A 27,343-nucleotide genomic window follows, 5' to 3' on the forward strand; every position below is an offset into this window, starting at 1 on the left:
TTATAAAATAGGAAAGGTGATTCGCCCCGCCCACCGCCTCTTGCTCTCCCTGGCCCCTCATCAATAAACTGGGGGAAAAGGTAGCAATACCCTTAAATAGTCAAAGGAAGTGGATATTTGCGGAAAGGTAACTTGGATAGCGAGGCTTGGCTTGTGTCTGGACCTGCCTAACCTTCATAGATAACACCTTGTTTAGGGAAGAAGCTGGTCTTCACAAGTGTGTAGGCAGAGGCGCTGTTACCCTTGGTTACAGCGTGGCCTGAAGTGTGCAAAGGTTCACATCTTCCTGATTGAAGGCGCAACCCTCCTCGGTTACCCGAGTCTAAACTACCTTTCCTCCATCTCAGCCTCTCCTCCCTCTCCACCTAAAACGGGGTGCCATTGTTGAGATGCCTGTGTTTTCCAAACCCCAACTAGAGACAGCTGGTCTGACAAAGGACTTTCTTCTGATTCGCGCATTTATTTCTATTTAAAGCCTTCTAGAAAAGTAAAAAGTAAATCTCACTTGAGTCACCAATATAGCTAATTCCAAAATTACATGAAAAGCTGTATTTCTGTTGACCTCAGTGTCTGTCACACACAGAACATTGAATAAATGTGAAAGTAGTGAATTAAGAATGTGAAATTTAAATATATAAAATCTGGACCTGCCCCAGAAAATTCAGGTTCTCCCAGCCTAACCTCTACAATGACAGCCACTCTCTTCACCCTTACATCCAGTTTCTTCATTATTATGCCTATCCTGTAGCCTTCATTCATCTCCTCCTCATTTCCTTACCTACAACAGCAAGAAGTGCCCTTTCTCCTCATCAAGGTTAACCTCTGCACTTGTGCTCTGGATCTCAGCCATTTCCAGATTTTGTTTAATTAACTATCTTTTCTTTCCCCATTATCAATTTCCCCCATCTAATTTAGTTCTTTTCTCCCACAAACACACTCAAACTCCCCATCTTTTGAACAGAACAAAACCACCCTACCTCTTCTACCCTCTCAAGCTATTCTATCTCCATTCTTCTCAGAATCATACTTCTTGAGAAACATTAAAGTGAATCTAATGTCTCTACTTTTCAATCTCTATTTTTCTCATTATAATGTTGCTTTTGCCCACACAATCTGTTTTTCCCCCAATGGTCACAAAAGACCTCTTTCCTAATAGACAAATGGTCTATTGGGAGGCATCTTTCCCAATGACCAATCTGGCTTTTGACAATGCTGACCAATGTCCTCCATTGGTACCTCCCTAACCACATTCTTCTGATTCTCTCACTACTCTCCTGGAATTTCTTTTCTTTTTTTATTTTTTCTTTTGTCTCCTTTCCTGGTTTGAAAATGGTTGCATATTGATGTCTCCCTATCTTATAACCGCATCTTGTATGTAATAAGAAACATGACTATACATGGTTGTACACTTTGAGTGCCAATAAGTGACTCAGACAAGAGCTATTAGAACAGTCCAAGGTAAAGAGGCATGACTTGGGGCTGGGTCTTAAAACAGTAGTGTGGCCCATCCAAATGCAAGGCAGAAACAGGGGCCTTTCGGAGAAAAATAGGGTGAACCTGAGCACTAAGAAAATGATGTGGGCAGTGCCTGGCTATGTTAGGTCATTTTGGTGGATGGGAGATTACTGCAGAAGAGCCAATAGTAAAAGGCCTTAAAAACCAAGGCAAGCTGCATCGGCTTGCTTCTGTATCAAATGGGGAACCATAACCAACCATAACAGTTGTAGGGCTCACAAAAAGGCTACACTTGGAGGCCCACATATCAAATGTCTAAATATGTAAAAGTTATAAAACAAGCCAACAATCTGTGAAATTAAAAAATTGGAAGACCAGGTTTGCACTTAGAATTCTGGGACTTCTCAGAATTCCCTGCTGGAACAGGGAGAGCTGGTCCCCACACAGAGCAATCTTCCCTCCTTTGCTTCCTACCGACAGTTCGGCCCCATACTGCAATGTACTGGGCACTTGAGCCTACATGTCCAGTCTTTATTCCCACTTTTCCCTCTACAAAACTGTCATTTCTTGGCTACTCCACCAGCCCAGAAGTAATATCTCAGGATCTAGAGGAGACATACACATAGGCCCTGGATACAGGTTCAGGATTAGAAAGGGAATTCTGGCTTCTGGGTACCTGGAGGTTTTAAGGGGTAAAATCAGCTCCAGGCTGGCACGTTCCTTTGGCTTGGTGGGCTCCTGCTCAGTATGTAGGAGTGCAGCTGGAGAAGGTCCCCTTACAGGTAGTTTCCTCCCTCCTGCTGCTATAGGTGTTAGCAGAAGAGCCTCAGAATTTCTTTAGTAGAGTAATGACATATGTAGTAGATCTGTTTCTTGAAGTATAAATCTGAGTGTTTTCTATGTTTCCCATCCCCTCTGCTCTTGCACTGGTATCTTAATGGCAGGAATGTACTGGAAAGAAACTTTATTCTTCACTCTACTCTCTCCAATGCCTGCTTTCATAAATTTTTCAATTCTATGATTCCCTTATTAGTGTGTCAGAAACCCAGGTGTCTTTAAATGTAAGAAAAAGGAAAAGTTATGAAGTGCTCTTAATCTGGACTAAAGCTTGGAACACTAACATTTGACTTCTAAATTAAAATGCTTTGAAAAAATAATAAAATAAAATAAAATGCTTTGGAAGTAGAAGCTCTAGAAGAGGCCCTATGTGAAGGGTACACAGGCAGGATGAGCACTGAAAAGGCAGTAAGCCACCACAGATGGGAGCACCCCTCTCACCATCTGTCTTTATGGCACGATGCTTCACTCTGTGGCCTGACAGTCACACTCTGTTCTCACAACCTCTCCACCTGGTACCAAGTGCTCCCTTCCTTGCATTGTGTGCTAAGAGCCAGAACTACCATGGTTTCTATTTTCAAGATCCAAGCCTGGAATTTTGCCCACAGATCCTGCATATCTCTCAGGGGTGCTGTGGATGATTTCAGCGGGAGGCTTTGGCACTTGCTTGATCCCAAGACTGGATTCTTCTCATAGCCTCACTCTCACCATCTGTGGCTGGTCTTTGCCAACCAGCAGCAGAACAGAAACAGCTAACTTCTTACTCTGGTCTTACCGTCTACTGTCTATGTCTGACCAATTAGTCCAGGTGAATACAACCAAACGCACCTATCCCTGTTCAACACACATCTTTACTGCTGTCCTACTCTCTGCACATGCCCTGGGAAGAGCTCCCTCCTGACCACTGCATATTCACAGGGGGCACAGAAGACAATATTATTTGAAAAGCTAAAAGAAATCTGGCTTTCTCAGACCCAACCTCCACTCCATCCTTTTAGAGTTTGGGGGGAGCACCTATTTGGTTAGGTTGGAAGGCTGAAATTCTGTATGAATCACCCCAAGACTGAGGGAGCAGTGTTCACCTGTCCATTTGCTGACCACAAACCTCTGATTTGGGGTGTTTTTTTTTTTTTTGCAAATACCCAGTAACATAGGGGTGACATCAAGAGAGTTGTAGTGGTTTAAATTATGTCCATAAATTCTTTGATATACTTTCTTTCAAGAGGTAGAGTTTAATTACCCTCACCCTGAGTATGGGCTAGGCTAGTGACTAATTTCTAACAAAGAGAATATGGCAGACGTGCCAGTGTATGACTTCTGAGACTTGGTTGTAAGAGGCACTGCAGCCTCTTCCTTGATCACTCTCTCTTTGATCACTTACTCTGCAGAAAGCCAGCTGTTGTTACATGGACATTTAAGCAGAGGCGCACATGGCAAGAAACTTAGGCCTACAGCCAATAGCTGTGTGAATGAGCCACCTTGGAAAGCCCAGTCTAACCCTATTTAACCTTCAGATGCTTGTAGCTCCAGGCCAACTCCTTTATATAACCTCATGAGAGTCCTTCAACCAGAACCACCGAGCTAAGCCTCTCCCAGAATCCACCCAGACACTGTGAGATAAAATATGTCTATTGTTTTAAACCACTTCATTTTAACATCCTGTTATGCAGCCATAGCTAGCTAATACAAGAGTCTTGAGATTAGTTCAGTCTACTCCTACTCCTGGACAAAAATCTAAAAACTCACATCTTAGCAATATTCAGGCACTAAAACTACCTAAAGAGCAAAGGACAAGGAATTTGTCTCCATAACTTGCTATATCTGAAGGTCAAGTGGTACTGTACCAAAGAAGGTGGGGAAAAAAAACAACAACAAAAAAACAAAAAAAACATTTCTTGGTGGGAGCAAAGATTCCAGTGCCTTCAGACTATTAAGAGCATCACAGCACTTGGAAATAACAACAACCTTGGAGCCATTTAGAAGCAGTTAATAGTAGGCCTGGAGCAGTACAGAAACTTACCACTCTCAAAAGCTTAGAGTACCTCACAAACATATTACTGTCATCCAATCTTATGGGAAAGTATATGTTTCCATGAAAACAGAAAGGAAAACCCTCAAACATCCTCTTATCAATCTATATTAACCTAGCATAAAAAGTTGAAAATTCCATCTGTGGGGGCCCTATCAAAATTAAATTGACATCCTGACAATATTAAGTGCCCATGTGAGAGCAGAGTGTTTGACAGTAAGAAGATTGAAATTCTTTCTGAATATAAAACTATATTTCTGAAGTCTTAACATAGCGAATTAAGATTCAGTGGGAGATCAATTTCCCTATTAAATAAAAAAAAAAAAAAGAGGAAAAGCCACATAAAAAGGAGATCGGTTAGCCAAGCTACATATGTTGCCTGTCTAAATTCATTTTATATATGTAAAAGTCATATAGATGGGCCACATACACAAAGAGTCCAATAACTTACAAGTTGGCCAGGATATAACTTAACAGCAAGAAGATATATTGAGATTCATTTACATCTCCAGAATTTAAATGACCGTAACACAAATGTGGTGATTTTCCATTTCCTTTAGCAGTGAGGGCAAAAATTAAGTCTTGGAATCACACAATTCCAGAAAAAAATGAATTCTATACCATTTTCTCAATCCTTCACCATTAAATTGAAAAAAAAAAATTAACAAATACTTACTGAATGGCTACTAAGTACAAGGTTTTGTGAAGATTTGAAGTGTAAACCATGGTTCCTGCCATTAAATAAAAAAAGCCATATGGACTAGATAAGAATCAGAAATATACAGTTTCTTGCATGTAGTAAGTTCTCAATCGCTAGCAGATAAGCTGATGAAAAGGCACCTTGGCAGTAACTCTTGGTTACCTAGCCAACGGCAAGAACCCCACCCCCTTCTTCCTTCTAATAGAACCCTGCTTTTTAGTTCAGCAATATCCTTGCCCCAGAGAAGAACCTCATTTGAGCTAATCCAATCTATTCCCCCTTGCCAGATACACTAAGTCCTCACTTAATGTGGATAGGTTCTTGGAAAATGACTTTAAGAAAAATGATGTGTAATGAAACCAATTTTCCCATAGGCTAATTGATATTAACAAGAATTAAGTTCCTATAGCATATTTCGCCAAACTTCTAAATAAAGACCCAAAACACTTATAATAGTAAACACTGAAGTAAATGTGAGCTGTATATACATTTAAGAAAGATTAATGAAGACAAGAGAATTATTTTCCAACCCACTTATTCCATGTCAGGGTTGCTGGTAGCTGGAACCTATCCTGGCACCTCAGAGCACAAGGCGAGCACCCACCCTGGACAGGACACCCTTTCATCACAGGGCCATTCACATCCACACCCACACTCACTCAGATGGGGACAATGTAGACATGCCAGTTCACCTCCTGTGCACATCTTTGGGGTGTGTAAGGAAACGAGTCCCCGGACAAAACCCACGCAGACATGGGGAGAATGTGCAAACTACACACGGTAGCTCCAGGCAGAAATTGATTTTTTTCTCATCAATGTTATAACAAAACGATGTTGAACAAAACAACATTATTTGAGGACCCGCTGTACACAGTACATGCTCAGCAAATATTTGTAGGAGGAAATGAAAGAAGATAAGGAAGAAATCCTATAATTTTATCAAAGCTGGGCATCTATTTCAGGCAAGCAAATTGGCTTTTTTCTCCCTGAGCCTGCATATATCATGTATTGGGAAAACTAGGGACAAGGAAAGGAGAGAAGATAACACAAACATATTCTCCAGAAGTCTCAGATGCATGGAGTATGACTTGTCATTTAACTGTTTCCTGGGATCAAAAGGTAAGACAATGGCTTTGTCTTCTATGGAGAAGACATCCATCTTTTCTTCAAGAAAGCTGGGGAACAAGCAGAGATAGAGCCCCCTGTACCTGCAGGATTGAGGCCCAGCACCTAGACCATGGTCATCCTACATCTCTGAGGTCTCGCTTATAAAAAAAAAAAAAAAGCCACTGCCCTTCTTCTGACATTTTTTTTAGTAGCATCTGAAGCAAACTGTTCATTAGCAACCCCTAGAGGTCCTGTTTAAACAGCCATATTAAATCATTATTACTGACCACGAGTTATCCACACCTATAGAATTTTGTACATGTGTCGAAGCAGAAAAATATGAGAAATACTGCTTTTGCATAGTTTAAGACAGCTTCACTTTCACTTTCCACGCAATACAAAAGATAAACCTTCTATTTTCTTGCGTGCATTTCAATTAAATACATATTTTCCCCATATTCTTATAAGCCTCTGCTGTCAGAATAAAAATACTTCTGGAATATCTTTGTCAACTCTCTGTGTTAGTGGTAACTTGACCTTTCACTGATTTCAAATTAACCAATGGGGAAACAGTAAGTTGCCTTAATTAAAGCATTATCTTCATTAAAGATTATTAGATGGGTAAGAAAAGGGCCTCCTGAAAACCAGCATGTGTTCTGTGACTCTAACAACCCTACCATTTTGAAGGCAGCATGACTGAAGTTTCCGGAATTGAATTTGGTGATTGGATATCTCTGCAAAATATGAAACATGTTAACAATGATTCTTTCTCCCCAGTGTGTTCTAGAGATGGTTTCCATAGCAATCTACATTGTTTTGTCTAAATTATTCTTCATGCCATTTTCCCCCTCCATCTAGATATTTGTGAAGCACCTATCACTTGAGTATCTCTTCTCTAAACAAGTCCCCAGGAGGGAAAAGAGACTATTTCTTAGAAGAAAGGAAAGGCTGACACTTGTCAAAAAGAGCCCAGTTTGTGAGATTATGTAGGGCCTGAGGTTCTTTACAGAGGGCTTCCCACCCTGGGGTCCATCTTCTGCTCAGGTAGTGGGAAGAAAAAAAACCTGGTCCACAACTTCTGTCACTTCTAAGATGTCTTCTCAGGAGTCCAGTCCTTTCTAGGCTTTGGACAGAATGATGAACTGGGGATGGGGAGGAAGAGAGAGGAGATAACCCTTAAAAAACAAATGCCTTCACTCTATAGCAGAGACAATGCTACTTGTACACTAACCATTCCACTTCCCCCCGACACACAGGAAGATTGCACAATTTAGCCACCAGGTATTAGTTCTAGCTAGTGATGAGGGCAGAAGCAATGAACTCCACTCCTTGGCCAGGCCCTAAAATCTCCTGAGATATCTTTTGCTCTATCTCCTCCTTAATCTTCTGGGACCTTGGAATTAAGGTTCAGTTAAAGATTCCAATACTCCAGAAGGTGGAGGGAGCACTGGATAAAAGAGTGGGTTCTGAATCACCATGTGGCAGACACCTGAACTATGTGGGTAAGAAATAAACCTGTTATCTGTTAGGCTGCTGAGATTTGGGGCTGTCATAGCAGTTGGCTTAATTGATGAGATATGGCAGGTTTCTGGGTAGACCCAGCAACAAATGGAAGCAAGCAGTCCACGAAGGAAGACAAAGTGCAGTGACCAGAGATGAGATGGACAGGAAAGGGGTTAGAGTCAAGATCAGGGTCTTGAGCAGCCATAGCTCGTCCTGAGCTGAGCATGACAAGGGGAGTCTTGAGATCCAAGGACTGGGGCTCTCCTTCCACCAGACTCCAGCCCCCGAAGGCACAATTTTCACAATGAGCGCAAGATGGGACCCTCATCCCGAAGGAACGAAATGGAGCATTTAGAAAGGAATCAGGCAGGGCAGAGGTGGGAGCAAAAGGATAAGATATAAACCTGGTGGATAGGACTGCAGCACAAGGCAGAGGCTTGGACACAAGAGAACAAGGCAAGAATCTCTTTCCTAACCCAGGGACATGTCAGAGGAACATAAGCAGTAGTCACAGCATGGCTGACTCGATGTCAATCTTCTGGGGGTGATAATTCCTCAGGGAGGGATCTGGTAGAGCATTGATTATAGCAGGGTACAACGTGCCCTTGGGAATCACAGTCGGAGGACAGTAGAGCATGAAGAAAAGCTAACCACATTGTGGGAGTCCAAGAAGTAAAACAAAAGTCAGGAGACCATCTATGGAGTCAGAATGTGGGAGATGGTGGGAAGAAGTTAAGAGTAATCTGAGAAAAAGCAGCAAGAATGGAGCTTCGTGATTAATCATTTGCCTTCTAACACCAAGTCAGAAAGACTTCAAAATTAGCAACAAGTGGTAGGGGAAGAGGGGCACTGATGAGCCAGGAGGTCAGATGGTACCTGACATCAATCAACAAGGAAAGGAAACCAAGTGCCCAAGGAAATTTTCTCATTCCTCCCTTGAAGTACTGTGGATGAACAGTGTCAATGTGTTGGTGAAGTCTGGCTTTCCCTGAATGTCACTATAACCCACATGTTCTCATATAGTGAATCAGCACTCATTTCATTCAGCTAGTAGGAGGTGGAATTATCACTTTAGCTGCAGGCACTGGACAATCGCCTGTTACTTAGACACTCATAAAAGAGTTTTTATAGGCAATGAGCTATGAGATTGTTAACATTTACATTCTGCCCCATGCTTAGAAGTTTGGCTTGCTGTATATGAAGGATAAGAGTTCTATAGCTGATCATTATGGGGTGTACTGTGTTTTATTAGAAGAAGTAGTTAGCAGCTCTCGGGATAATTAAAGCTCTCATCCAGGGACTGAGGGAGCTCAAAATGATCAAGGATGGTACAGGCACATTGAACTGGACAAATGGTTAGTTGAGCCCAGGATTCTGTGTCTGGTGAAGAGTGATAGATGTTTCCCCACAAGACTCAAGACTGTGGCTGAGGTTTCACTGGCCAAATGAACATTCTTTCGAATAAGAGAGACAGCCTTTTGTTTTATAAGCTGAAATTAAATTTCTAATTTAAAAAACCTCCCCAAAAAAGAACTTATAGGCTATAGCTTATAGGCTATAGATAATCTCATTTACACTACATTGCAAATGACTGATATCACACTTTCTAGAATAGAATTTAATCATGGAAAGGCAGAGAACAGGATCTCAGAAGTGAGAGTAAAGTGGGACTATGAGGAAGGTAAAGCTCACAGGAAGGGAGGTATGCTACTGATACTCCTTTACAATGTGACCTCAACTTACTACTCCAGCCTCCTTTCATCTTTTACACCTTCCTCCATCACTGATCAGATGTTTAGCTTGCATGTACTTTCATGTCTCTGTGCTTCCCATGTTTATTCCTCATGATGGACTTTTTTCTACTCCATGAACTCTGCCTGAACAGCTCTAACCTCTACCTCAAAGTGCAGGTTAAATATTATCTCCCCTGTGAAGCCTGCCAATCTCCCAGGCAGTGCGTGTTACTGTTTTCTCCGTGTTCCATCGCCTTTTTGGTCAGGCCCTCTCTTGCAGTGGTTATGTTAGATACATTCTCCTCTAGGTTGTGAGGTCCTCAATGGCAGGGACCATTATTAACTTGTCTCTGGATTCTGTGTCCAACATAGGACCAGACATTGTCACTTCCCAACTGATGGCTGCTGGATCTGTGAAAATTTTTATACTTCACAAATTCCCCCAAAGTCCAACTCTTCCCCTATATCCTTGGCTCTCAGTCTCTCATTTTTCTCATTGGTAAATTGAAAGTAAGTACACTTAGGTGTTGTGAGAATGGATGAAGAGAAATAAGTTCCAAGTAGAAACAATTGAAGCATCAAAGTAGATTGTTTATATGGCCTTGCCATTAAAAAGGATTTAACATTAAATGTTGATTCCTTAAAAAGACAACAAAACGTTTTGCTAAGTACTGATTCCACTTCTGATGCTGGACTGGAAGCTAGACTTGCACCTTAATTTTAATAAAATATATATATTTTTCACTTCCATTTTCTTTTCTTTTCTTTTTTTATCGAGGTGTAATTGACATGCAACATTATATTAGTTTCAGTTGTACAATATAATGATTCAATATTTGTATATATTGCAAAACCATCACCACAATAACATTCCAATTTTCTGAGAACAGATGAGACCAAAATGTTCCATCCACTAGAAGATGTTGTTTTCCTGGGCTGGTCACACAACACCAAGATGAGGATTCATATTTGAATGAGTCTTTTCATTAAATTAATGACCAGTTAATTCAAAAAGATAAAGCCCAGAGCCAAAAGCAGCATGATAGAGTAGAAGAAATTCAAATATGAAGAAAATGGATCACATCCTAGCTCTGCCCTCAGTAGATGTGTCTTAATTCTTTGTCTGTCTCTTCATCTTTCAAAGGAAGAGAGCTTGGCAGATTGTACTTTCCAACCATGGCCACAACACTGTCTACCACTCCACAAGCTCTTCTTACAGGTGACATTGATTCTCGTACCATCTTATTCTCTTCCTAAATCATCAGTAAAACTTTGGGACTGCTTCAACCAATGGAGTACAGCAGAAGCAACATTATGTGACTTCTGAGTGAAGATTATAAAAAGCCATGCAATCTGCCTTGCTCTTGGAATACCAGCTATTTGAACTCAGCTGCTATTGTGTGAATAAGACCAAACTAACCCCTGTGACAAGACCACAGAGAAAGGCCATGTGTAGGTGTCCAGCAGACAGACATGTGAGTGAACACACATCCAGATGAATCTAGCCCTTGACCAATGAGTCAACCCTAGCCTTTGAGTCTTTCCAGCTGAGGTATCAGACATCATAGATCATAGAAAGCATTTCCTGCTGTGCCTGTCTGAAATCCTGACCCAAGGAATCCATGAACATAATAAAATGATTGTCTTATGCCATCAAGTTTCGGGGTGGTTTGTTATGCAGCAATAAGAACTGGAATCGATATCCTGACTACCTCACAAAGTTGTGCAGATCAAATGAGATTATTATGTAAGACCATGCTCTGCACATTTTAAAATAGTTTACAAATAAAACTCAATAAGCTTATGTGAAACGGCTGTGCCTGGCATTCACTGACTTCCCTACCTGCCTGCCTTTGTAGGTTCTGAGGTATCACTATGGAACCATAAGACCTTGAGAAACTCCATTTGAAAATCACTGTTCTCATCCAACCTATTCATTCTAAGGATGAGAAAACATAGGTCCAGAGTGACTTGTCCAAAATCACAAAGCTGGCTATGTGCTTGGTCCAATTTGTCATGCTGCCTGCAAAAAGAGAACTATTTAAGGTAGGACCATTCTTGTCTGAGAGCCAGAAAGTTGCAAGCAGGGACAAGCAAGATCACTGTGCGATGTATTTCTTTTCAAGTCTCAAACAGACACTTTGAGCTGTTGCCCAAGCATGCCAAAGACAAGCCTGTTTCATTTCTCTCGTTCCCTCCCCTGCACCTCTCCCACTCAGTCCTAGTAGCATAGATCATTTCGTTAGGTAAAACAGAAAGACTGATCCACGTGCTCTATCCACATGGAGCTCTGGAGGCTGTCAGCTGAGTGATGAATGGAGAGCTGAGCTAATGCAATGCAGAGGTCTGCCTGGTTTGGGTGAAGCTCTGATCACCCGTCATTGACATTCACGGAGAGTTCCTAATTGTCACTTGGTGATGGGATGCTGCACTGTGGTTAAGTGCGTAGGGACCTCTCTCGGTTATTAACCTCCTTGTTGCCCCTACAGCAGAGAGGGCAAAGGCAGGCTGGAATTCTGATCAAGTCATATTTAATGCACTGCCTCTCTTACTCAGCTAATATCCCAACTATTTCAATGAAAGGGAAAAAATAAACCCCCAAACCAAACCAAGCAGGAAGAATAAAGGTGAAAACCATTGACCTGAGTACAGTAATGGCTTTCCATCTGATGTGATGCATTCCTATACCTGGGAAGGCCCTGTGGGTATTGATGAAGGACCTCTGACATTCTGAAAGCCACAGATTCATAAATCATTGAGTTTGAAAAGGGCTTTGGTGCCTGTCCCCTGAAATAAGGGTGTCGTTCATTTAGGATTTATGGCTCTGGGGAAGGCGATTTATCTAAATGGCAACAGAGAACATTAATGGGAGACTTTAGTGTTTCTGATCCAGTGGGAGCCATGGAGCTGAGAGGTTTACACGGGGACCCAGGAATATCAAGTTTAAATGAGCTTTCAAAAAAAATCTATGGATTCAGTAATTACCGAACAATCATTTGGTTGGAATATTAGTGTCTATATACTCGAGGATGAGATAATGAATTATCTTTAAAAACAAAGTAAAATGTTTATTATAGTCTTTCATGGAAGAGTATGGAGATTTTATATTTTAAAAGATTTTAAATAAACATTTTTTATTACTATAAAAGTATATGTTCACTGAATAAAACTTGGCATATATAGAAAAGTCTAAAGAAAAAACTAAACCACCCTTATTCCCACTTTGCAATAATAATCACAGTAAATATGATGGGTGTCTTTCCTTCTGGTCTTTTTTCTGTATGAGGATGTATACACACGCATACACACACACACTTACAATTTTGTTATATGTACATATATAATTCAAAGTTAAAAATTTGTACAACAGCTTTGCATTCTGTTTCTTTATTGGACACTATGTGGTATCATTTCATATTCTTCAATGTATGTTTTCTAGAAGCAATATGATATTTAGTCATATACATGCATCATGATATATTCAACAATTCTACTATAGTTAGACATCTAGTTGTTTCCAGCTTTCATACTGCCTCTGAAGTTTTCTTTAGAGGGGAGATTCCTAGATAAAAAGATAAATACTTTTTTATAAGCCACTTGACACCAATTGCCTTTCGAGTTTCTCAGTCACTTTTTTTTCTTTCATTTTGCAATGGGTTATATGTGAGCTATGGGACTCCAGCATGACTTGTTATCCCCTCTCCAAGAATGATCAGTGGGTATGTCATTCTTTTCCACTACTCCCTAGCCTCACAATTCCACAGTTTGGTTGTTTATCCTTGTGTTTACTTCTCCCGTACCTTATCTGGGAATTTCTTTACTTGGTGCTCCCTGTACATATGCTGCTTTTGCCACCCACACTCACTTGTCCCCTTTTCTCCCCTTCCACAGATCTCACCTATTGTCAGGGTCCAGTTTAACTCTCTCCTCCTCCCCAGAGCCTTCCCAGACGACTCTATCCACAGGCTTCTCTCCTGAACTGCTCCATAATTTATTGTCTTCACACCACTCCTCTGACAATTAATCACCACTTACCAGCTGCATGACCTTCAGTAATCCCAGAAGCTTGTCGTGAGAATTTAATGAGATCAAGCCTATAAAATAAATACCTATCACAGAGTGGGGCACACACTGCAATTGAGCAATAAATGGAAGCTGTTATTATTATTATGGCCAGTTTGCCTTATGACATTTCTGCTGTTTAATGTTACGTACACCTTCTCCCACTGCTATTTAACTGTGTGTGACCTGGAATCCAAATTCCCTGAGGGCAGATGCTCCATGGCACCTGGAGCAGCATCCTCTCAGAATATTGGATATTGCTGCTTGCGACCAAAGAATAGGATCATCCAAGTCTCTCTCCCTTGCTTCCCCAACTAGATTTCCTTCTTAGATGACCTTGGAACCAACCCTCTGAACTTTTCTGCCTCTTTAATGACTGTCTAGGCTGCTGAAGCATATAGCAGGATTCAGCAGGATGCAGTGGTTCCATGATACCTTTGTATCTAATTTGATTGAGGGATAGAAATGTGACTATGTATATGCATCATAGTTTCTGAGTTGGGAGCTTAGAGGTCATCTGTCCCTCATACCCATTTTTCAGATATGGAGAGATAATTTAGTGTTGAGCTGAGTTGGCTGCTAGGAGATTTGAGCTCTGGCTCTTCTATTTATGAAGTTTTGTGTCCTGAACTAGTCACTACCCTTTCTGTTTTTTCAGTTTATTCATCTATAAAATGAGACGGTTGAACTAGATAATATCTAAAGTGCCTTCCAACTAAAATTTATGATTCTGTGATACTGAAGCCCAGAGAAGTTAAGAAACTTTCCCTAAATTACAGAGAATAAAGACTAGAATAGAAATCTGACCTACATTCCAGACCTTTGTCAATCACTCTAATCTATCTTGCCAACCAGGTACCTTCCATATGTCAGATACCTAGATGGATTACAAACAGGTATGAGTCAGGGGCCCACTTCTCACAGAGCTTATGGTCTAGCTGGAAACACAGACATAAACAGAAAATTACAAACCTGTTAGGTTGTTCCCCAATACCTGTTCTCCACAGTTAACAGAACTCCCCATTTTAACTGGGCATGTAGTCATACAGGATAAAGCTTAATCTCTCAGTCTTTATTGTAGCTAAGCATGGTCATGTGATCAAGTTCTAGACTGTGGAATGTGATCTGAATTGTTCTGTGCATCTCCTGGGTCATTGCTGTCCTTCGCCTCATGTTCCCTTTTCCTACTGGCTGGAATGTGGGCATGGTGATGAGCCATCTTGGACCACATGAACAAAGGCACTGTCCTAGAGGTGAGCAACAAGATAGCAGAAGTCTGGGTCCCTGCTGTCCTGGAGCCACCACTGGACTGATTATTTTTGCACTATCAGGGAGGACAAATGTATTTCTAGGTGTTAAATGAGGCAAAATTATTATTCTAGGTCTCTGTTATAGCTTCCAAACTCACATTCCAACTCACATATGTGCCAGTTGAGAGCCAAAGATGTTCATGGAATACAGGTGAGGGGTCCATTCCTGGAAGCTGTGGTGATCAAGGTCTTTATAGATGGGGTGTGAGCTGGGTTAAAAGAATGGTGGGTGGAAGTAGAGAAAAGCTAATCTGAAGGAAATTCATAGCATGAAGCCAATACATAGAAATAGGAGTATAAGTGGTAATTTGGAAAAAGAATAAAGAGGAAGTTTATGTAAGATGATGGTTTCCAAACCAACTGACCATCATATCACTTGGGAGGCTTAAAAACAGATTCCTGGATCTTAGCTCCAAGTACTAAGATTACAGTAAACCAGGGATGGAATACAAGAATCTGTATTTTAAAGCTTCCAGATGATTCTGATCACTGTGTCTGCAATAAAAAGAAGCTAGAATGGGACCAGATCACAAAGGGCTTTAAAAACCACGTTAAAAATCTATCGCTCCCCGAGACTGTTCTTGGCACCACCTGAACTTCTTAGATTGGGCTTTTAAAACTGTCAGGTAAGAGAAATTCTAAGAGAAAGTCCACATAGTGTCCTAGAAATAAGTCAGACCTAGGCATTCATTCTGACTCTACCCCTTGCCAACTGTGTAACCTGGAGCATGAGCCTCAATTTTTTATCAGGAAAAATGGAGAAAATAAGTGTTGCTGTGGAGATGAAATGGGGAAATGTATATACAAATATCTGGCTCAGCATAAACACCCAGTAATGTCACTGAAATGTTAGTTGCCCTCCAGGCACTGCGTTCTTGCTGTGCCTGCTTTGTAGGAGGTGGAATCATTCTGGGGCTGGGAGTGATTTTCTACAGACCAGGATTACAGACCTGCCTCTGGCATTCATTCACCTTAGACCTTGGGACCCTGGCACTCGGCTAGAAGTGGACCATGCCATCATGTGTCATTGGCCCCTGGATAAATAATTCAACCTTGTTATTATTTAGCACTCTGTGGTCACTGCTGGAGATGGGCCAAAGTCAGGCCAGGCCTCTGTGGCACCGAAGGGCTCTCATGGACTCAGCCTTCAGTCCTGATTTCCATTAGTTCAGGTTGGAGGAGAAGGGGCACATTCTGGAAACTCCCAGCCTTCTGCATTGTGACTTGGTGAGAATAAAAGGCCTTAATTACTTTGGGCTAAAGTACATAGGCATTTGACATTTTGAAAAATGGTTTTATGACATTTCTTTGATAGGTCTGGACCAAAGGCAGCTGCTTATACTTTAGGGAGGTGACAGAGAGCAGAAAGAGAGAGAACAAGTGAGGAACCTCAGTATTTTCATAATACTCTCTTGTTTACAGAGCGCTTTACACTTTTCAAAGCAGCTTTACATTCATTGCTAAATTATTTGATATTTATAATTACTGAACAAGAGAGGGCAGGAGGTGAAGAAATTCTGCCACTGACTAACTGGATGCACTCTGGCAAATTAACTCCTCTGACGTCAGTTTTCTCTTCTTTGAAATGGGAATATTGCCTGCTGTGTAGGCTTATGGGAACAACTAAAATGAAATGCAAATGATAAAGACCCTAGTGTAGCTACTATCACCAAGCAGATGCTCACTAGCTGTGAGTTTCCAAATTCTCCCATTATGCAGACAAGAAAACTGAGGAGAGAGAAATAATGTAAGTCCCTAAAGTGATAGAAACCCGTGTCTGAGTGATGCCTGGTCCAGGGAATTTTCTCACTACAAAATATGAACTCTCAGGAAAGGCTATTTCACAAAATGAAAGAAATGCTACTTGTAATATTTCCCCCTAAATTTCACACTGGGAGTAGACTCTGAAATGGATTTGTGGGGCTCCTAACAAGCAGGATGAGAGGCAAAGTAGGAAGAGAGAGACTCACTGTGGAAGGCAACAGTTAAGCTGGTGAGAGTGAGGAGAAGGAAGCTCATGGTGAGTCTGGCTTCAGACAGTGTGTCTTCTCTGCCAAGCTTCCAGTGGAACAAACTGGCAGAAGGCGCAGAACGAAAAGCATCCAGAGCTTGAGGATGTTCCAGCACAAGGTGGGAGGACCTGCCACAGCAATGCATCACCAAATCAAGGCTGGAAATGATCTTGACCGATTGAATGAAAAATGAATAAGATGAAATCCAAAAGAACTAAAACCAAGGTCAAGCACTGGGTTCCAAAACCCAACAACACAAAAGAGTGAATGAGAAAAACTGACTTGAAAACCGAAGATGCTTTCTACTTTTCTGAAATGACAGCCATTCAAAAGGCAGCCTGATGTAGTAGAAAGAGTTAACAGATCAGGAATTAGGAGTCCCTACTCTGCCCCCCTTTATATAAGCTGTGAGTCACTTGACCTCTCCGGACCTCAGTTTCCTTTCTGGGAAAATTGGTGATTGGACTACTAGGATTACCTAGTAAGTAGTTTATTTTAACCTTAACATATAACTCTATCTCATTCTAGCCAAGTCGAGAAGACTTGGTAGTTTTAGTTGACTGTAAGTTCAGTAAGAGCCAATAGGGTGCAAACAGTAACTGATGCAAACTTAGGGTACACATGTAGGACTATAGTGGTCACTTAGTACAAGGCAATGGCCCAGCTGGCCTCAATTGCTAGACAGACCTCTTTATAGTAGTCAATTTGGGGGATAGGGTACATTTTGAGGGGTTAGTAGGGAAACTAGAGTCTGTCCAGAGAAAGCTCTTCAGGATTGTGAGAGATCGTATTTGAATTTGGAAAAGTTGAGAAACTAGAAATATTTACTCCCAAGAAGAAAATCCTGAAAGGGAACATAATAGCTATAATTCCAATATTTGACAGGCTGCAGCTCAAAAGATGAATCAGGATTATTCCGAGCTCTAACTTCTGCCAGACAAAGTGGGTCAACTTGAGCCCAACATATGAATCTGCCACAGTGAGCTGGGACAGGAGATCCATTATGTGGAGAGGGCAGGCTGTTGCCGGCAGTGCGGGCCAGCACCCAGGGACCAGCTTCAGGAAGGTGCAAGCTGAAACCAGATGTGCTCCAAGATGTGCTCCAAGATCTCTTCTAATTCTGAGATCCGAGGATTCAAATTGAGAAAAGAGCAGAAGGGCCTGAAGACAAGGCCACTGGAAAAATGAGAGGAGCAGGGTGAAGGGAGCTAAAGAGGAGAGAGGGCCTGACTGCCTCTGTAAATGCCACATTAATTATGTGGCCAATGAAAGCAGTGATGTTAGACCAATTAGCACGTAGGGAAGAGGCAAAGCGACACGGCCAGTGGACTGCCCTGCACAATCTGAATGTGGGGCAACTGATTAGGGTGCGAGCGATGGGTCAGCAGAACTCAGTGCCATCTGGTTTCTGTCTGTTTTGTTTTTTAAATTGTTGGACCCCAGAGAGCACAAATCTTGTTTGGATCTTTCTGCTTCCCCATCGGTTAGTTCCTGGCATCATTTCAGACACACCACTGGTGCTCAATAAACATCTTGTCAAGTGCCCGTGTGAATGGACAAAGGAACAGCTGGAGCTCAATAAACTGTTCTTGACTCGATTAATTAATTAATTAATTAATGGAAAATTGACTGATCTCAGGAGCATGAAACTATGAGAAAGAAAGTTCACAATGGAGACAAAGATAGAGGTGATGAAAACTAAGGACACAAGAAACATGTTGGAGGAAGGAAAAGAGAGAGAAGTGAGGAGAAAAATGCAAATAAAGATCAGTGATCGAGGACTACTGATCTTTCGTTCCTTTGACCAGCCTTTTTCAAGAGCCTACTGTCATTCCAGCTTGTTTTAGAGACTTAAGACACCACGAGGCATAAAATCCAGCTACTGCTTCTAGTGCCTATACCAGAGGCTTATGAAAAACAAAAACTTCTCAGAAAACATATTTATAAGATGCATGATGGCTCAGGATCATACACCAGCTCCGTAGTTTCCTAGGCCACCAGGGACTGGATTGGAGGGGAGCTCTAAGAATACTATTTTTAAAATATTTCTCTGGCTTCCTCCTATCTAATCTGTGGCATCTCATATTTCTTCCCATGTAGTTCCGAGTGTTCCCAATGGGTGACACACTATGTTTATAGGGGCCTCAGGGCACCTGACACCAGCCTGCTCCATCTGCTCTGCCTTGCTGAGCCGAGGTCTTCAGTCATCAGCAACGGTGTGCAGCAGCCACAGAGGGCGCACTGAGCACCATCAAGGGCCCTGCTGCTGCTGGTGCTCTCTGGGGCTTTTGCTGGAGCCGCTTATGCCCAACATCTGCCCAGGCCCTACACCTGACATAGGTGTCCAAAGAGGCACTATCTCTCTTCCCACTGAAGCGGCAGTTGCTGGCCCCAAAGCAGCAGCTATCTCAGACCATTAGCAATTATAACCATCATTGTGAAGGTGATCTTTTATAATTTTTTCTTTATAAAAATAAGGGCTCAGACATCAGTCTAATGGGGCTAGGTCATTCTGAGCAGCAGAATCCATATCCCCACTCCCACACTGTGGGCCATTATCCTTAAATCTCACTCTGTAACTCCTTTCTCCCTTCTCTCTTCTCTTAAAATAGGTTATTTTCATGAAGACTCCTTGGTTCCTTATGTAAATAGACCCCTGCTGAGCCTCCCAATAGTCCACCAAACTGGAATGGCCCCATTCTCGAGGGAGGAACCAAATGAATTATAGAGAAAGTGGTCTGGGGCCTAACTGGTGTGCAGCCTGGAACACTGTACTGAAGATTCTGGGGCCTCATTTAAGCTTAGCAGGACAGAGCACAGTGCAGTGATTAATTATTGATGCCTGTCACACACATTGGAAGGTCAGGGACACCACATGTGCCACATCTATGCCCTCCCTGACCTAGGTTACTGTTCGCCTTAGAAGAATAATGAGTGGATAAAAAAGGAAGGGACTTAAGATTTGCTTATACAAATATTTAATAGTGGGTATCTCATTACATCCCACAACAACCCTGAGAAAGAGATATTTTTAACAACCCCTTTTATAGGTGAGAATCTAAAACTCAGAGAAGGTAAGTAATTTACTTAAAGCCAGACAGCTACTAAATGGCGGAGTCAGGATCCACACCCAGGTGTACTGGACTCCAGAAGCCATGTTTTATCCACTACCCCACGTGGTCTCCTAGTGTATAGGCTGAAATGGGATGGACCACAAGATCACTGAGAGAAGTGATGAGGAATTGGGTCTCATCTTAGACAAGGCTTTATCCAAGCACCATAGGCAAGCAGGCATTTCAGTAACTCACCCTGGCAATGATGGCTGATAATGATAAAGACTGTGGGGATGTTGCTAAGTCCCCAGCCTCATAAAGGGTTGGACTTCACAGCAGTAGAGAAAGGGTTAGTTGCCCCCAAAGGAATCTTTATATGTGATAGATTCTCAGACTGACTCCTGATCATTTCAAAATGCACATATTCATCAGCATTATCCGAGGCCCACAGGAGCTCTCAGCCAGGAGATTCACCCAAATGCTTTTCTTAAACGCAGACTCAGTCTTTGTCCTCCTTGTTGACACCAACCACAGAGGGCTGGTCACCTCTGACTGCTAGCTACCCCTGACCCTTAAGGTGTATGTATGCAGTAGCTGGATTTTATGTCTACAGTTTAACACTGGAAAATGGCACATATATATGTCTCAATTTCATATGTATGTTCCTCCAAGCCTAGCCACTCCAATTAAGGAGTGTTCATTTCCATGAGGGGCAAGTACAGCATGTGCTTGTGTCTTCCCTACTCCATGACTCACACCTGGAAATTCCTACTTTCCTATTCCACGTTCCTCTGGGTGCAGGAAGTGGAGTTACAGCTCAGGTTGGCTACTTTCTTTGATCAAGAGTGGATCATCATCGCTGATATATTGAGCACTCAGCCCGGTGCTGATCACTGTGGAAAAGACAAGAAAAGATGGAATTCACAGACCCTGACCTACAAGAAAAGATGAGACCACTTAGGCTCAACCATACCAGGTAGCATAGAATTAAGTGCTGGATTTTGAGGCATAAAAAAAATTGAAAAGTCATAGGTAAACGTAGACTTGCATTTTCAGGGAAGGCTTCATGAAAGATGGTGGAGTGGAGTGATTAAATCTGGGTCTTAAAAGAGGCTAGGATTAGAATTTGGAGACGAATCTGGACTTGGGTCTGGGCTCAGACCCTTATTACCTGGATAACCTTGGTCACGTGCCTTCTCTTAGTCTGTTTCCTAATTTATCAAATAAGATAATCATATCACCTCCTGGGACTGTGATCCAGGCCACACCCCCACCTTAAGTGGCCAATAAAGTATCAGAATTATAACATAATCCCTTGGTGGCCATTCTGATATCCTTAATTCTCTGAGAACCAAAGTGATTTTTATAACTCATTTAGCAGGCATATCTTTCCTGACCTGATGTATTTGGTGGTAGAAGCTGGCCTTGATGGAAACCTGTTGATGATCTTATTTATCCCATGTAGTGGGAAGATTTTGCTGCAGAAAAAGTTAATGTGTTTGATTATGGAATGCCACCTCAGACTCTACCGGGCATGACATAAATATATTATATAGTATGTATTCCCATACTAAAATCTGACCAGTTCTGAGTTCTGAAACACGTCTAGCCACAGGAGACCTGTGTCATTGTATAGCCTTGGCTAAAAGGAGAGCAGCAGTCATTTCCAACCCACTAGCCCCTATGACTGTGACAATGGCTATGGAAAGCCAGGCTCACAGACTTCCTTCTGTAAAGGGCCAAGTAGTTCGTGTTTTAGGCCTTGTGGCTACATATAGTCTCTGTTGTAACTACTCACTTCTGTAGCATGAAAGCAGCTACCACACATGAGCAGCAGTCATTGAGCATGGCTGTGTTTCAATAAAACTATTCACAAGAACAAGCAGTTCTTGGCTGGGCTTGGCCCATGGGCTGTGGTGGACCAACTTTGATATAGAGGAATGGGTCTGAGAAGTGGAAAGAGCTTCAGAAGTCACCTACTCCATCCCACTTTCACATTCTGATCTCCGAGAGGGGCAGGAAAAGGCAGAGCTGGGTCCAGAGTTCAGACCTGTGGCTCTCAATACCCATGTCACTGTGGTAAGTCCTTGTGGTTAAGTCCCACTGTGGTAAGTCCCTGAAGTGGACTCTGCCCTGCTGCCTGGGCCTCTGACACCTGGGAACCCAGCAGAGGGCCAGAGGGCCTCTTTCGATCCTGACCCAGTGCCAGAGAGTATCGGAAGCAGAAGAGAATCAGAATTTCTTCATGCAACAAAATGAAAATGCCAACTCAAAAATCTAAAGTGGTGAGAAGTATGAAACCAAGTCTCAGTGCTCTTTGTCTGTAAAGGCCATTTGGCCGACTGGCTGGGCTGCAGGGTGGGTGCTGCCAACCAAGAAAGACCACAGGAAGAGTGAGTTGAGGGTGGCAGATGACAGCCACCCAGGGCCTTGGGACAGGAGGAGTTCTGCTCACCATCTGCCAAGCTCCTTCCCCTTCCTCAGGCAGATGGGGGAAGAGCCCTGCTTTTTTGCCAGGAACCACAGGGTGCTACCCCTCCCCAACAGGGTTCCACCCTTCCCCAGCTTCACACCAAGAAGCAGGATAGCAATGACAGATGCTCACTGAAGGCCTTGGGATGGGGTGGTATGGGAGGGCATAGCTTGGGTGGAAGCCATAAACCTGTGCCTGCTAGGAGAGGGAAGGCTGGAGTAGGAGCTGAGCAGCCCTCTGGGCCCAAGAGGCCACGGAAAGGCAAGATGCTGAAGATAGTACCGGACTCATAGAGCCTTAGCAGGAAGGAGCTTTTAGCAATGCTGTACTTCAAACCCTGCCCCATTTTACAAGTGAGAAGACTGAGACCCGACAACACACACTTGTAACCAGAAAAGTGGGAGCTATAAGCCATGTGTCCTGATTCTCAGCCCAGGCCTCTTTCCACCGACAAATGCATATTTTACCTAAAAGGCTTTTGTCCATGAGAAATGTGTCAATCAGTAAAAATAGATATAAGAGTGCTACCAATATCTTAGGGTTGTTTTGAAGGTTAAATGAATAATGAATAACTACACAGGATAAGCTTTCCCAGAAGTAGGTTTCATCCCTTGGGCCATCCTGTTGCTAACTCTTTGTTGGTTCAGACCGACTAATTGATTTTTCCATGGATGAAAAGAGTGCTCTGACTGGTCATTGATTGGCTCAGCATAAAGACCTCTGCCTTTGTATTAGCCAGGAGAAAAGGGATGATATGCTGCTGGCTGTATATATATATGTCCAACATCCATCTATATCCATCCTCTTTCTATATCCTCCATCTTCTTTTCATATATATATATGAACAGTCACTTTCCAACTCCTTCCTCTCCCTCCCCAAGAACAGAGAGATTGGGCAGATGGCCCGGAAAGCCATCCGAGGCACCTGCCCTCTGTACCCTCACTCTTAGGAGCCACAGGAAGCATCACCAATTGCCTGGCTGCTGCTTCTACCTCAATGCAACAGGTTCCAAGCTGCAAGCATCGTCATCCTCACACATTGGCTCCCTTTCTCGATTACTGATAGAGGCAGGATTACACAGTGGCTAAGAATTCAGACTCTGGGAGCCAGGATCCTGGGTTCACATTTCAGCTCTACCATTTATTTACTTACAGATGACATTGGGCTAGTTACTTAATCTCTCTGTACTTCAGTTTCCCTGTTTGTAAAATGGGGAGAATAATGCCTGCCTTATAGGATTGTTATTAAAATTCACCAGTTAATACTCTATATGTACATGCTAAACACCATACAAATGTGAGCTATTAGCATTCCATTCTCACAAGAACCATTCTTACTTTTCTCAGGCCCAAACTGTGGGGGCAGGTGTGGCTCCAGTCAGACTGGGCCTTGACTCTGTGCCCAAACATGCTTTATACTTCCAACTTTGCCTTCAGTTATGTCATAGCCTCCATCTTCTCTGTTCCACTTCCCTCTGAGTGGCCCCTGTTGACCTCTGCTGAGAGTAGGCTTTCCCTCCTCTCAAGTCTCACAGTACAACAACTCTGCCTTTCTCAAGGGCCACTCTCAGTCATGACCTTGCACTGCTGGCTTCCTTCTGGTTTTCACAAAGAGGAAGAGTTCACCTTCCAAAATTTTTATTTCAGGATCCTTGACTTTAACTTCCTACCATTGAGTCAGCTCTGTTCATAAGGTCAGTCAACGTAGAGTCATGTTCTGTTCCTCTTTCCTTTAGTGTTTCAAGTCACTGGTCCTCTTTCAAGAGTGGGTCACTTTTTAAAGCGAATGAAGACATTTTCTCCCTAGCAAAGGCCCCAAGGCACTGGTCAAGCACCTCAGTTTGGTGGCATTTCCCAGGACACCTTGAGAATTGTTCAATGAAGACAGACCTGTTGGTCTATTGATTGCCTCAGTGACTGACAGCTTTTCCAATGAGCTGGGCCAGCTCACAGGGCAGGGGCTTGGTGCCAGGCCTGCGGCATCCAGAGGAAGCCAATCGCAACGTCTCTGAGCCCTCCGCCCTAGTTTTTTTGATCTTCCTTCAGTTTCCCCGCTCTTCGAGGCATGCTTAGGCCCAAACTGGCTCCTACAAAGAACCTGCTGGGATCCTGTTTCCGTCAGAGCTGGAAAACCAGCTCCTGCAAGTGCTGGTGCAGGCTTGATGGATTCTGCCTGGCAGGGGGATGGTGGCCCAGTTCTCCAATCGATACTGCTCAGTGGAGGCCTTTTCAGAACAGAGCCAAAGAAAAATAGAAAGGGTTGTTTGCTTAGTAAATGAATCTTTGCTAGATAGGAACTGTATTTTCTTTTTTTCTCAGCTTCTTGTCAGTTATTCTAGCTTCTCTGTCTTCTGTTCCGCCCTTCCCCCAACTTCTCTCTCAACACAGTAAAGGTATTGTATTCCCCACACTAACAAAGTAATAGCTTTTAGCTTTGTTAATCTGCCTTAAATAATTTTTGGAAGAAGATATGTAAAATAAATGAATGGATGAATGGATGGAGAAGTGGGTCACAGCAAACTAAGCATATGGCACTTGAGCTTGTCTGACCATTCTTGTAAGGGATTCTTTTTTCACCTGGTTTCCTAAACTCATTAGGACAGAGACAAATTAAATGCTGACAAAACTTTACTGACAATATTGTTTTCTTTAAATTGGGGGTTTGTTCATAAAATAATAATAATAATAATAATAATAAATTTAAAAATAATAAAGGCTGCAAACCAATAAAAAAATAAAAAATAATAAAATAATAAATTGGGGTTTTGTTCACTCATATTTGTGGGTTGGGTTTGATGGGCTATTGGGTAATTTATTTGTAATCTAGGTATGTTGTCACCAGGTAGCAGGTCAGTTGTACCCAAATGTCTAGATTTCCATATTTAATGCTAAGAAACACAAAGTCAGCTTACTCTGTTCAACTCCTTCCTTTAACAGTTGAGGAAACTAAGGATTAGTGGGATTAGGTGACTGGTTCAAGGTCATACAATGAATATGACAGCCAAGGCTAAGGGGAGCAAACAAAACGATTGACTGGAGTGGGATTCTTTGGGGTTCGATTTAATCAGTGGCTTTCTGCAGTTGGAGGGGTAGAGGAAATCTCAATGATTGGAATCTCCAAGGACCCCCCGAACTTAAGCAGTCTTCCTCCCAGATCTCTAATTTCTAGTTTGCTAATATTTATGGACAAGGACAGAGTGGCATTTTCTCTCCTTCAGATACATTTTTATTTTAAACAAAGGAGAAAAGAAACAGAAGAAAAGAGACTGTGAAAATCTACAGATTATGCTTACAGAAAAATGAAGTTGGTTTTCAGGAACTGAGAGAAAAAGAAGCTGGCATCTTAAGGCAGCCTAGGAAACCACTGGGCTGTAAGAGAGTGTAGATCTGGGTCTCTGAGGAGATGGAAACTAGGTACTGGCTGGTCTTTAGCCAGAATGCCTGCTTCCACTGCCTCCAGTGCTCTGGGCCTGAGCCATAGGCCTCCCTAGGTCCCTGGAAAGTTACCTCATCCAACAGAAGACACCTACCTGTGGCCTCAGTTCTGTTCTTCTTAGTGGCCCTCCATTTGCTGGGTCCTTAAATGATCTTTCAGAGCAGGACAGGCTATTTGAGGAGTCCCAGGAAAAATATCCCTAAAACTGCCCTGAGTTTCATTCCTTTGCCTAAAGTTAACTTCAGCATACATCAGAATCATCTGGAGGACTGTTAAAACACAGATTGTTGTGTCCCACCCTGGTCTGGGGTGAAGCCTGAGAATTTGCATTTCTAAAAGTTCTTGGATAATGCTGATGTTGCAAATCCCCCACTGAGAATCCTTGGCATAAAGTATTACCCTTGTCATTGGCTCCATCTTTCAGGAGAAGGTGTGGTGAGCTAAGAATAAGACTTGATTTGGAATTGCACATACCTGTAATCTAGGTATGCTGTCACTAGGTAGCAGGTCAGTTGTGCCCCTTTGTGGCCTACTACAAAGGTATTCTCTTGTTAGGTGTCTGCGAAATTTACTTCATCTTTCTAGGTCTCGGTTTTCTCACCTATAAAGTGAGTAGTCTACTGAATAGAATATTCTTTTCTCTGAACTTTGTCTTAGACACATTGTGAAATTGATTTTTTTTTTTCAGGGTTCCTGTCCCTACTGCATTGGAATCACCCAGGGGCTTATTAGAAATGTACAATCTTTATTCGGCCATCATTTTGAGTAGAGACTATTAGTTTTTCTTCCAAATATGGTTTTCTCTTTTTTCCTCTTGTATAACTACACTCACTGACTACGAATGGTCATATAGCACCCCAGATAAAGACTACGTTTTCCAGCCTCCTTTGCAGTCGGATGTGACCATGTGACTAATTCTTGCCACAGGGATGTGAGTGGATGCAATGTTTGCAGCTTCCAGTTTACACCCTTACAGGGAAAGAGTGTGCCCTACACTGTGTCTTTCCCCTTTCCTGTCAGTAGAAAAAGTAGTGAGTCAACGTCAGTCAGTCAAAAAACTATTTATCGAGCATCTACCATGTGCTTGGCACACTTGGAATATACCAGTGAAAAAACAAGACAAAGATCCCTGCCCCAGTGGAGGTTATAGTCTAACAGGTGGAGACATACAATAAACATATCTTTTGGAGGGCCACCATTCAACGAGCTACAGGCACTAAGAAGCATGCAATATGTTACTTGAAAATGTGTGCTTGGCCACAGTGCTCAGCAAGTCAGATGGATTCTTTCAGTCCTCATGGTGGGCTTCTGTGAAGTGGGAAAACCAGCTTTGGTTTCTGAACATACATTGTGAACTGAGCTCCAGCCCTGTGCATGTGCCAGTATAGATTAATGGCTAAGAAGAGGCCCTCCTGTACTACTTTGTACGAAATGGATTCACTTCTTTTTACCTTGTCTGATCTGAAATAAATCCAGAGACAGACATAAAACCACAGTGGGTATCTAAAAGTATTTAAACATCAACATACAAACAAGGCACCAACCTCAATGTCTCAGCTCTCGATAGAGGAAACAAGGGGTGGTATGAAAAAGTGAAAGAGGATATGTTTTGGTTGAGCTTTGACTGAGGAAA

At 42.4% G+C, this 27,343-nt stretch overlaps 1 long non-coding RNA gene across 1 annotated transcript; it reads right to left on the reverse strand.

Annotated features, from left to right (window-relative positions):
- Positions 1–12,735: 12,735 nt before the first annotated feature.
- Positions 12,736–13,360, reverse strand: LOC120604353 (uncharacterized). Its single transcript, XR_005653313.1, has 2 exons — positions 13,263–13,360; positions 12,736–12,926 (listed from the first exon to the last, which is right to left on the reverse strand). It is a non-coding gene; the product is annotated as an uncharacterized LOC120604353 (long non-coding RNA).
- Positions 13,361–27,343: the final 13,983 nt, after the last annotated feature.

This window comes from Pteropus medius, unplaced genomic scaffold (genome assembly GCF_902729225.1).
Source record: "Pteropus medius unplaced genomic scaffold, Ma_sr-lr_union100, whole genome shotgun sequence".
In the NCBI taxonomy this organism is placed as follows: Eukaryota; Metazoa; Chordata; class Mammalia; order Chiroptera; family Pteropodidae; genus Pteropus; species Pteropus medius.